Source organism: Monodon monoceros, unplaced genomic scaffold, assembly GCF_005190385.1.
Source record: "Monodon monoceros isolate NGI ecotype Baffin Bay Population unplaced genomic scaffold, NGI_Narwhal_1 Super_Scaffold_8, whole genome shotgun sequence".
NCBI lineage: Eukaryota > Metazoa > Chordata > Mammalia > Artiodactyla > Monodontidae > Monodon > Monodon monoceros.
Genome location: NW_021703785.1, coordinates 71,042,304 through 71,055,000, shown reverse-complemented (window position 1 = coordinate 71,055,000; position 12,697 = coordinate 71,042,304). Strand labels below are relative to the sequence as shown.

The 12,697-nt window shown below is 46.6% G+C and overlaps 1 protein-coding gene across 2 annotated transcripts in view; it reads left to right on the top strand.

Moving 5' to 3' along the window:
- Positions 1-12,335: 12,335 nt before the first annotated feature.
- The window catches only part of WASF3 (WASP family member 3), a 91,226-nt gene continuing 90,864 nt past the window's right edge, over positions 12,336-12,697 (top strand). The window contains exon 1 of one of the 2 annotated variants that reach the window (XM_029210420.1): positions 12,336-12,452. The gene's annotated coding sequence lies outside the window, so the exon portion shown is untranslated. The remainder of the gene's footprint in view (positions 12,453-12,697) is intronic. The other variant, XM_029210421.1, reaches the window with a different exon arrangement.

Sequence of the window (12,697 nt, the reverse complement as noted above, 5' to 3'; positions counted from 1 at the left end):
GTCCCACCCAGCCTTTCTTTCCTGTTTTTTTTAAAGCAATTTATTTTATTTCATTTTTGGCTGCTCTACGCAGCAGGCAGGATCTTAGTTCCCCGACCAGGGATTGAACCCTCGCCCCCTGCAGTGGAAGGAAGCGCGGAGTCCTAACCACTGGACCACCAGGGAAGTCCCCCATCTAGCCTTTCAACTCCATCTCAGACGCCACATCCTTTACTCAAGATTTCCTCTTCCGAGCCTCCGACCAGGAGTGGCCGAACCTTCCCCTGCATCCATCTGTCACTACACCAGGTACTCTGAATGTGCCTGCCTTCTGCCAGTCAGCTGGGCACTTGTTTTATTCCTTTTTGGAACCATATGCCGGGAAACTGTGCCATGGCTGCCAGGCTGTAGTACACATGAATTGTCTGAGTTGAATCGCACGTTTTGAAGACAACAAATTGGCCCTACAAAAATGCTACCTGAAATCCCCCAGCTGGGCACCTGTGAAACGCGGAGGTTTAGTGCTTTGAGGCAACTGTCCTTCACTTGTTGCTTCACACCTGTAAGGAAGATTGATTGCACATTCAAAGTCTGATCGTTGGTCACGTGTAAAGCCTGGCCGTTTCAAAGAGTTCCACCATTAAGATCTTCGCTATCCGCAAGGTCGGTTGCAGAGAAGGTTGCAGGTTGACAGAGTAAACCAGTATCTGGCCAAAAACTCGCAAATGTTTGGGATGGCATGTCGGTGCTGAGCAGTGGTGGCCTGTCGTTCTCGGCCCATGTTAGCGCGAGGAAGTGGGCTGTTTGGGCGGGGCTGCGCAGTCAGTTGCATTATATTTGGAGAAGAAAAATGCTACACTTGCTAGAGTTGTGTTTGACACTTACCTCCTGCACTTCTCGGCAAATAAACTGTAAGTCGTTTGTCGTTCTCCATCTAGACCGTACTTCCTTCTCAAACGTTTTTGTGTCCCATTTGCCGGGGAGCCGCAGGATCTTAATTGTAGGACGGCATCAAAACCTGCCAGTGAGTTGGTGGGAATGTAAATGGGTGCAGCCACTACGGAGAACAGTATGGAGGTTCCTCAAAAATGAGAGCTACCATATGATCCAGCAATCCCACTCCTGGGCATATACCCAGACAAAAATATAATTTGAAAAGATACAGGCACCCCTATGTTCATAGCAGCGCTATTCACAACAGCCAAGACATGGAAGCAACCTAAATGTCCATCAACAGATGAGTGGATAAAGAAGATGTGGTACATATATACAAAGGAATATTACTCAGCCATAAAAGGAATGAAATAATGCCATTTGCAGCAACATGGATGGACCTAGAGATTGTCATACTAAGTGAAATATGTCAGAAAGAGAAAGACAGATATCATATGGTATCACTTATATGTGGAATCTCAAATATGACACAAATGAACCTATCTATGAAACAGAAACAGGCTCACAGACATAGAGAACAGACCTGTGGTTGCCATGGGGGAGGGTGGGGAGGGGAGGGAAGGAGTGGGAGGTTGGGATTAGCAGATGCAAACTATTATATATAGAATGGAAACACAACAAGGCCCTACTGTCGTAGCACAGGGAGCTACATCCAATATCCTGTGATAAACCATATTGGAAAAGAATATGAAAAAGAATGTATGACTGAATCACTTTGCTGCACAGTGAAAACTAACACAACATTGTAAATCAACTGTACTTTAATAAAACAAACTTCAAAAAAAACCAAAAGCAAAACCTGCCAGTGAGAAGTGGGCGGCAAGGCGTGCACCTCTTTGCCCAAGGCTGTGTGTTAACCACACACACTGACGTGAGCGTGAGGGTTCGAGGCCACACAACGAGCACGTTTCGTCTGGGTTAACTGGCCCTCCGCACCACCTCCTGCCCAAAGCCCACTGAAAACTGACCAGCAAGGGCTGTTATTGCCCTGGGCATAGAATAGGTGCTCAACAAATGCTTATAGATTGGTTGCCTTGCGACATTTATTCAATGTCTGGAGGGTACAGAAACGGTGTCTATGCATGAGGAGCGTATGGGTTTAACAGGAGAAATAATTTCTGAGTTGGGCTAGAAGGTGTGAGCCTGTAAAGCAGGTAAAGAAAATGAAGACGTGAAGGAAGGTAGCACAGGGCTTTGGGACGTCACGGCCCGTGGATTCCTGTGTTGAAGCCTGAGCCCCACCTCTCGGAGTCACGTCTGGGCAGCAGGACGCTGGGGTGATGTGGAGGTGATGGGAAGGTGTCTGTCCTGGCTTTGACCCAGGGTCTTTGTTTTTCTGGAAGCATTCCTGCCTTTCCCCTGGGTTCTTGGGACTCCTCTGCGTGTGTGGGAGGGGTTAAAGCATGGATGGATGGATGGGCGGATGGATGGATGGATGGATGGGTGGGTGGATGGATGGATGGGTGGGTGGATGGATGGATGGATGGATGGATGGATGGGTGGATGGATGGCTATCTGCTTAGTTTGAAAACAAACATGGGAAACTGGGAAACTATGTAGGTCAAATGGGCAAAGTTATTGGGAATGAAGATGGATCATTTATTGATTCAGAAAGCCTTTAGCTTTCAGTTATAATTGAAGAAATACAATAGGGACCATTCAAAGACATGATGACTTCATTGTGAATCATATGAAGAGAACTGTCACTGTTGCATGGGGGGCGCTGAGATGGGGAGAGGAGTAGATTCATGCTGTGTTGAATTTCAGCTCTAAAGACCCGACTCTAGGGCAAGGAAGAGAGGCAGTGTGTGGACTCCAGGTAAGAAGCCAGGGCAGCACTAAACAAACAGGGCTGCCAGGTCCCAGAGACTTGATGGTTTCAGGTCCTCAGTCCTGGTGTCTGGAGCCATGTTTTGTGGCACCTGCCTGAAGCTTCTCTCTCTTTCAAAAAACAAAACAAAACTGGAATTACAGACAGATCATGGGGCACTGCTGGTGTCCCCAGCCTGGCTGAGCCTGACCTCTTCTCCTGGTGTCCACTGGCAAGCGAGTGGGAAGTGTCTTTTTTTTTTTGCAGTAGGCGGGCCTCTCGCTGCTGTGGCCTCTCCCGTTGCGGAGCACAGGCTCCAACACGCAGGCCCAGTGGCCATGGCTCATGGGCCCAGCCACTCCGCAGCACGTGGCATCTTCCCGGACCGGGGCACGAACCCGTGTCCCCTGCATCGGCAGGCGGACTCTCAACCACTGCGCCACCAGGGAAGCCCTATTTTATTTTTTATAAATTAAAAAAAATATATTTATTTACTTTTGGCTGCATTGGGTCTTCATTGCTGTGCATGGGCTTTCCCTAGTTGCAGTGAGCAGGGGCCACTCCTCACTGAGGTGCACGGTTTTCTCATTGCAGTGGCCTCTCCTGTTGCGGAGCATGGGCTCCAAGTGTGCAGGCTTCATTAGTCGTGGCACGAGGTCTCAGTAGTTGTGGCTCATGGGCTCTAGAGCGCAGGCTCAGTAGTTGTGGCACACGGGCTTAGTTGCTCCGCAGCATGTGGGATCTTCCCGGACCAGGGCTTGAACCTGCGTCCCCTGCATTGGCCGGCAGATTCTTAACCACTGCGCCACCAGGGAAGCCTCCCATTTTGATATTTTTAATATTCCTTCTCTTTCTCTAATTTTTGGAATACTTAGATTTATTTTCTTTAGAATTGTTTCCACTTTTTTTTTTTTTTTTTGTGGTACAGGCTCCGGACACGCAGGCTCAGCAGCCATGGCTCACGGGCCCAGCTGCTCTGAGGCATGTGGGATCTTCCCAGACCGGGGCACAAACCCGCGTCCCCTGCATCGGCAGGCAGACTCCCAACCACTGCGCCACCAGGGAAGCCCATCTCTGACATTTTAACCTCCTCTCCTCTTCCTTCCAGCCCAGGACCAAATCCTGGGGGCTGGACCCCTGTCCCATGCCCCACACCCACGTTTTCTCTTTGCTCTCTCTGCTGCTTTCCCAGTTTGGACCCTCGTTACCTGTCACTAACTGTGAGAACTTAATAACTCACCTCCTCACCTGGGGTCCTTCCTCTCCAACCCACCTCCCGTCCGGGCAGGGCAGGAGCCCTACCAAAGCACAGGTGCTCATCCTTTCAACTCCTCCCTGCAGCGCTGGGCCAATCTGCTCGCTCACACACGTGGTTGGATGGATGAGCTGCCTCTGGTGGGTCCTCACCATCTATGCAATAATGTCTGAATTTCTTAGCAAGACATTCATGACCCTACAGAGTTAAGTCCTAATCTCTTCCTCCAGCTTCTCCACCACTTTCTCCCATTTCTCCCCAACTCTACCATTTCCCACACTGGGGCGTCCTTCTCCAACATGTTGGCTTGTCAAAATGACGTCTACCCTTGAAGGTTCAACTTGAAGGTTATCTCTTCCATGCTTCCACTCGGATAGATCTATTTCCCCCCTTCATGATGTTCCAGTGGAATTTAATTTATAATTGACTTATCTCCTAGAACCTACTACCTTTCTTCCTTGACTTACAATGTTTGCATTTGATAACATTCCTGGGTTTCCCCTTCCAAGCTGGAGGGATGCTCCTTGGTGGCAGGAAGAAACATGATACTTGGCTTGTCACCCTCCAGAACACCTTGCAACCTGTCTCCTTTTAGAAAAGTTTGTTGAATATAATTAGCGCTCTGTAGTAAGTAAGAACACCTGATTATCGCTTATGGGTAGTGAGGGCTAGTGGACCTGACGTGGGGAATCGCAAAGAGGAGTAAAACATCGCTTTCCACCCCAAATGACTCAGACTGGGAGCTAAGGCAATTAGGAAATATTCTGGGATTTATTAAAATAAAAATCCTCTATGACCCCAGGCAAGTTATTTAACTTCCTTGAGGCTTAGATGCCTCATCTATCAAATATCTTATCTTCAAGGGCTTCTCTAAGAAAAAAGTAAAATTTAAAAAGCGCCCAAATCTGTTAAGCTCTTTAATTTTTATAGGAAAAGCCATTGCATAATAACCCACATATAAATGGGTTTGGAATGGTTAACTAGCAAAACTCCCAGGCCCCAGTGGTCAAGGGGAACGTCTGATAACAAAGGCACATTCCTCAGGTAGCATCCACCTGGGAGCCGTTTTCTTCCGTCAGAGCCCTGGTGGCTTCTCTAACTCGACCTCACCACACACGAGACCAAAGCCAGCCCAGCAGCTGTAGCGGGGCACTCTGCAGTCTGCAGTGCAAGAGACAGCTGTATACTTGTTTCAGGAGCAAATTAGGAACAGTAATAACCCAAGCAGCAAAATGAAGGCTCTGTAGTTTAATAACCAAATTCTGAGCAAGTGCTCTTCAATTTTTGTAATAATATGAAAATAATGTACATGTGGATCTAAAAGCAACATCACTCTCAGATAGGAATGAACACATTCTCTGTGGGCTCCAACGGGACCAGCACAGGGTCATTGCCCTCAGCGACATCAGTTTACAGGGTTTGATATTTTTTTTAATTCTTTATTGCAATACATAGGCTCATCCTACACCCAATTTACTATTTGTTTAAATATGTCTCGTGGGCTTCCCTGGTGGCGCAGTGGTTGAGAGTCCGCCTGCCAATTCAGGGGACACGGGTTCGAGCCCTAGTCTGGGAAGATCCCACATGCCGCGGAGCAACTCAGCCCGCGCGCCTAGAGCCCATGCTCCACAACAAGAGAAGCCATCGCAATGAGAAGCCCGCTCGCCGCAACTAGAGAAAGCCCACGCGCAGCAACGAACGCCCAACGCAGACAAAAATAAATAAATAAATTTATTTTAAAAGTAAATAAATAAATAAATACGTCTCGTGAACTTGAGTCCACGTCATAGCTTTGGTTCAGTCATTTCCAGGTAACCCTCTGCATTGTTTGTAAAATACTGACTTAAAACAGATTTCCTTCAGGTGGAGAAGGGAATAGAGCTGATAAATCAACAAGTGCTGTCTGGACAGGGAGAGGGCAGAGAAGAGGAATAATTAACATTTCCTGAACACTGGCAATGGTACAACCACTTTTATGCTCATTTTATCTGAGGCAACTGGGGGCTCAGAGACACTAAGTTACTGTCCTAAGTGAACAGGGGTGTGGAGTGCAGATCCTGAGAGGTTCATTCAAGAGCTCACGCTGTCTGCAGCCCATCCCCCTGCCTCCCAAGGTTCTGGGGCCCAGAGTGAGCAGACAATAAATGGCGTCTAATTATGGCCCGTGCTTATCTTGCTGTAACGCATTTGGCAGCCAGGTAACTTGAGATCCAGATGCTTTCCCCGCAGCAAGGTCAGACTGTGAGGCTATTGGATGAGGGTCAGGAGAAGCTGACCAGTGTCGTGGGGCTGGGGCAGTGTGGAGGAGGCAGGACACACAGGCCCACGCTGCCAGGCTGCCCACCGCCCAGACACCTTCCCTCTTCCTGTTGCTGCCGTGATCAGCTTCATGGCCTTCGCGGGGGATGGAAGCCTGTTTCCCATGCGCTCACCATGGAAATTTGTAAGCCTGATGCCTTGGAGCCCTCTGTTTTTAATTGCTATTTGGATGGCTCGGACATTAGTTATTCCTCTGCTATCGTGAAATCCATTCAACAAATATTAGTTATATGCCTAGCATGCCGTAGGGGCTGGGAATTCAAGATGGATACGAAATAGCCTCTGCCCTATAGGGACTCCCTGTTTGGCGGGGGACAGTGAAATAATTGTGGGAGGAAAGGCAGGTGGAAGGGTACAATGTGAGCGCAGAGGCAGACGTGGATAAATGCAAGAAGGCTCCGGAGAGGGTGACGTTTGAGCTGCCTTGTGAAAGGTGGGCTTCCCAGGTGCAGAAGGGAAGGGCACCACAGGTATTCAGACAGCCCAGGCACATGGGGAGAATGCTAGTAGTTCAGGATGCTTTAGGGAAACTGGTTGGAGCTGGAAAATGATTTGACTCATCTTGTAGACGGTAGGAGCCTCTGAAGGTTTTTGAGCAGCAGAGAGGTGCAATCAGGTCTATATGAATTTTAAAAATCACCCATAAAATAGTGTGAAGACAGGCTGAATTGGAATAAAGCCAGGGTACATGTGTTAGAAATATTCTACAGCACAGAAGGCAGTGGCAGTGACCTCAGCTTGGGTAGTGGCACTAGGAAAGGAGGGCAGGGAACAGACAAGGGACATACCAGCTGCGGTCACAGAAGAGTGTGTACACGTGGCCATTTTCACAGCTGTCCTGGTTCATTGGAAAAATAGCTTTTCCACGAAAATATCACCGACTCTCGAGTGACCCTGGTTAAATAACGTAATTTCTCTGTGCCCCATCTGTAAAATGGGCGTAATTCCATATACTGAATAGATGTTATGAATGTTAAATAGAGCAAGCACATCATACTGCAAATTATGAATTGTCAATATGTGTGAATTATTTTCACCTTCCCATAATTTTCCTCACTTGAAAATAAGGTTAATATCAATATACTGCCCTGCTCTCATGAGATAATTGGGCTAATATTCCGATTGAAGATAAAGCTCCTCATTTTTCTGGGGTAGATTTTATTCTTGTGAGATGTGGGTATGTAGATATGTGTATTTATCTCACTCTAGTGTCAAGATAAAAATAGATACTATCCTTCAAAAGAAAGCTAAATAAGTGAAGTGTGTTTATAAAGATTTATGTATGGAGCTAAATTAACTCTTGAGAACTGAGGTATTTATAGTCATTATTTCACTTCATTCTAAGAACAAGTACAGATGAACATGTCAAAAATGCCGACAATTATTGTGCTCTTATAATTTGATTTCTTACGTATTCTAATTATGTTCTTTTAATTAGTAACCACTCTTGTTCTTTTGCTTCCCCTGAAGTGAGACTGAACTCACTTCCTAATGCAAAACAGTTTGTAATTTTTATGTAAGATGACATGCTATTAAGTAAAAAGAATGACAATTGTTTTTCCACTAAAGACTTCGTAATGATAAAAGAGAACTTAAGTAAATCACTGAGTACGTATCTCATTTATAAAGCGTCGTGAAAAAGTCACCGTGTCATCACTCCCAGATTCTTCTGATTCGAAGTAAAGATGACACTAAAGCTGCCTACATTTTAACTTTGGGAATTTATCCAAGATTTTGACCAGGCAAGGGTGAAGTGGAACAAAGATGGCACATTTCAAAAGGTTTTAAAAAATATAGCTGTGAGGATCTCATTAGGAACATGCTTGAGAGCTTGTTCAGTTGTTATAATAACACGGGACAGCGTGCATTCAGCTCACTGGCGGGTCAGGACCGGCTGCACCACGTGCTTCACACACATCATTTCACGGAACACGAAATGACTGATCACATCACCAGAATTCTCTTCAGCGCGATGCTTTATCATCACCTCCCATGCTCCCAAATTTAATTTTCCTGCTTCAGCATATCAGTTCCTGGGGATAAAGGCACCTATATATCGGGTTGGACAAATATTTACAGGGGAAAAAAAAGGGAGTAATGAAGTCTTGAGAAGTTAGAGATACCTAGTCTCTGTGATCCCATTTTGTAGGCTCTGCTTGTCTCTTATTATAGAATAAGACATTTTTGTTCTTGCAGATACATGCTGAAATATTTAGGGTACAGTGTCTGGGTGTCTGCAATTCACCTTCAGTGGTTGAGTAACAAAAAACTTCTTGTGTGCAGAGAGGTAGAGAGACAGAGATAGATAAAGTGGCAGTGGGAGACAGGGAGGGAGACAGAGACTGATAAAGATTGAGGAAGAAAAGTGGCAATGTGCAGACAATTGGTAAATCTTTTACCCAGAACTAAAACTGAAAAAAAAGTATATGTGAAGAATTTTTTAAGATTTAGCAATAGTTGAAGGGCAATAGAATTTGTCTGTGAATGCATTCAAGGTCCATAGATAAAACAAAGGTGACATCTCCCAAGCAAATTTTTTCTCTTTATAATGGTAACCTCAGTATGTTGACATTATTACGGTAACTATGATTCCCATTTTAAAAAAAATGATTAACAGACTTTATTTTTTTGTACAGTTTTAGATTAGATTAGCAGAAAAATTGGGCAGGTAGTACATAGAGTTCCATATACCCACCCGCTACCCCTTAGCCCCTCACACAGTTTCTATCATTAACATCTTCTTTCAGTGTGGTTACAATGAATGAACCAATACTGATGCATTTTTATTAACTAAAGTCCATAGTTTACATGAAGGTCCCATTTTGTGTTATACATTGGGTTGTACAGTCTGTGGATTTTGACATATGTATAATGACGAGTCCACCATTATAACATCATACACAGCAGTCTCACTGCCCTAAAAACCCTCTGCGTTCTGCCTGTACATTCCTCCCTCCTCCTAACCCCTGGCAACCACTGATCTTTTTTTTTACTGTCTCCATAGTTTTGCCTTTTCCAGAATGTCATATAGTTGGAGTCACATAGTATGTAGCCTGGCTTCTCTCGTTTAGTAATATATAGTTCAGATTCCTCTATGTCTTTTCATGCCTGATAGCTCATTTCTTTTTACCATTGAATAACATCCCGTTGTCTGGATGTACCAGTTTGTTTATCCATTAACCTACTGGAGGACATCTTGGTTGCTTCCAGTGTTTGGCAATTATAAACAAACATTTGTATGCAGGTTTTCATGTGGACCTACGTTTTCAACTCATTTGGGTAAATACCAAGGAGCTCGATTGCTAGATTGTATGGTAAGACTATGCTTAGCTTTGTGGAAAACTGCCATGCTGTCTTCCAAAGCAGCTGTACCATTCTGCATTCCCACAAGCCATGAATGAGCATTCCAGGTGCTCCCCATCCTTGTCAGCATTTGGTATTATCAGCTCTTTGAATTTTAGCCATTCTAGAAGGTATGTTGTGGCATTTCATTGTTTTAACTTGCAATTCTCTGACATATAATGCTTATTTGACATCTGAATACTGCCATCTCTATTTTGATGAGGCATCTCTTCAGATCTCTTGCTCATTTTTATACTGGGTTGTTTTCTTATTGCAATTTGAATGGCTTAAAAAAAAAGTGGGTCATTTCATGAATAAATGAACAGGAGTGAATAGAGAATGTCATTTATTCAGCAACTGTGGCAGAAACTGCATTCCCCTTTTCCCTTACTAACGGAACCCTCACATTGCTGCAGACAAGGTCCCTGGCTTATATTACTTAGTATTTCAGACTCTTTGGCACTCAGGGGTATGTCACAGTGTGACACAGTTCTGGCCAATAAGAAGCAAACAGAAGGTGCTGGTTGGGGCCTCCCAGAAAGGTTGTTAAGGGGAAGATTCAGTTGGCGGGCATCTCTTTGATCTTACGTCCTTTACCCATCCCCCTACAATTTTCCAGAATATGATACAATGTCCAGAAGGGGAGCAGCCATCTTGTGAGAGGAAGACAAAGCCATATGCCAAGGACAGCAGAGCCAACGGGGAGAAGCAGCCTGAGATATACTGACACCCTGGAGATATTGCAGACCCTCCAGGCTGTCTCCAGACTTCCTGTCACGTGGTAAGAAGCAACCCCTGTTGGTCTGCACTTTACTCAAGTTTCTGTTACAGGCAACCAATTTACTCCCTGATTTGGCAACATTTTTCCAGCTAAGTATGAGGCATTAGCCCCTTAAGGCAACTGCTCTGAGCAATTTTACTTAAAGGGCTGGTTCACAGAAGTACTATATTTGAAGAAAATTCTCTACATTATGGACACAATACTAAGGGTAGGGTTATATTTACTACATATTCAGCACTGCACTAGACATCACGGGGGAAGGAAACCGTAGTATAAAATAAGGACCTTACCCTTATGGAACTTACCATCTAATTAGAGACAAAACCGACTTATATGAAACAATCCTGAACACTTCAGGACAGTACAATTAAGGGCTAATAGTGGGTGTGAATTAAGTGTAGCAGCAGTTCATATAAAGTTGGGGGGGGTCACTGAAGACAGGAGAAGCAAGGGAAATGGGATTAGCAACCCTGAAAACAGACTCTGGGTATCTTACACCTTCACATTTTTGAATTCTAAATCAATGACCTAAATATAGACCTGGAAGCTATTCCCCTGGGTAAATGAAGATTAAAATGAAGGAAAGCCATTTCAACTTGAATAACAAGTCAGCTTTGAATGCAACAGAAATTTATCACCCTACTATCAATATTACAAATACAGAGCACTGTAATAATTCACTAAAATCCTGTTTACCTTATTAATGACCAGAATACTTCATGTTGACATGATATGGAAATTAAATATGTCACCTTAAAATAGAGCTTTAAAAACGCTTCCTTTGGAAGTAATGTAGGTTAATAGATTACACATGAAGAGGGATGCACGATTTTTCTTCTGCATTTCTGGTGCTTCAAACGTTGTTAAAATTGTTATCAGCTGCTATGCATTTTCCCTAGCATTTAGTTGCTGTTAGGAGCCGGATCAGATGTGGGTAGTTATCACATGTCTGTAAAGACAACCTGAGTTAGTTTTTCTAGGACTCTTTATTGAGATTTGAACTTATTTCCTAAAAGCTTTTCAATTTAGTGACCTTATTGGTAAACCAAAAGCATAAAGGCAAGTAAAATAAAGATAACACTTCCATTTGATGTTTTTAAACCCCTTTCCTTCAGGACCTAGGAGAACATAATTGGCTTTTCCTTTTTTTCTTGTCTTCCTTTCCTTCTTTTCCTCCTCCCTTTTCTTTCCTTAAGCTTACCCCCCGAGTCATCAATCAAGTCCCACTGCCAGGGGGCTTGGCTGGGCAGTTTAAGGGATACCCTGTATTTAATAGGTATTGTGGATTCTCTCACATTTGGGCGGACGGAGACTGAAGTCGGGGGCGGGGTAAAAGAAGAGAGGAATCTGCAGAGGGAATGAGAAGACTCTGCAGGCAGAATGCTGACGGATTTGAGAAGGGCATAAGACCAACCGAGGGCATGGCTGTAATCCTCTCAGGGTTGTGAACCCTCAACTCTGCAGCACACAGGTAGATAGATGGACCTCTGTCTCCAAGAGCCCTCAAACCCAGGGAAGGTTAGGGTATGGGTGGAAACCCAAAGGGACTGCAGTGGTACATCGTAAGCGGAGGTGCTGCACGGCCCCCAGGCTAAACTCTGCCCAAAGAGTCCCTACCTGTCCACTCCGGGAGGGACTCCGGCTAAAGCCTCAGCCCGACCCCAGGGGCGGAGGACGAAGGGCTAGAGCCACCTCCTCCGCAATCCCCCGCCCCCCGGCGCCGACGCGCCGCACTCCTGCCGCGCCCCCATTGGCCGAGGCGCTCGCCAATCCGGGAGCAGCGGCCGGCGAGCCGGCCCTGGTTGGTGGAGCCGGTGCTGGGCCCCCCTCTCGCTCCGGCCTGGCCCCCCGCCGGGAGGGGGCGTGGCCGCGGCCGTGGCCGGGCCGGAGGCGGCGTCGCTGGCGCCGCTGCGTGCGGGGCGGTGCGGGGTGGGGGCGCCGGGCGGCCGCGAAGCGGCGGGACCATGGAGCTGAGAGCGCGGCGCCGGCGCCGGCGGCGGAACCGCGGACCGGTGAGTGCGGGCTGCGGCCAGCCGGCTCCCTGTGCCCGGCCTTGACCCCTGCGCTGCTCGGTTTCGGGCCGGGCGGCTGCCCCGCGGGCAGAGGCGGGCGCGGGCCCCGCAGCCCCGCGGCCAAGTGAACTTGCTGCATTGCCCGGGCGCTCGGGCGGGCGGTGGGGCCCACTGCGGCCGCGCCGCCGCCCGCGCCCGCCCTGCAGCCCGGCGCATCCTCCCCGCCGGCTCCCGCGGCGGCCCGG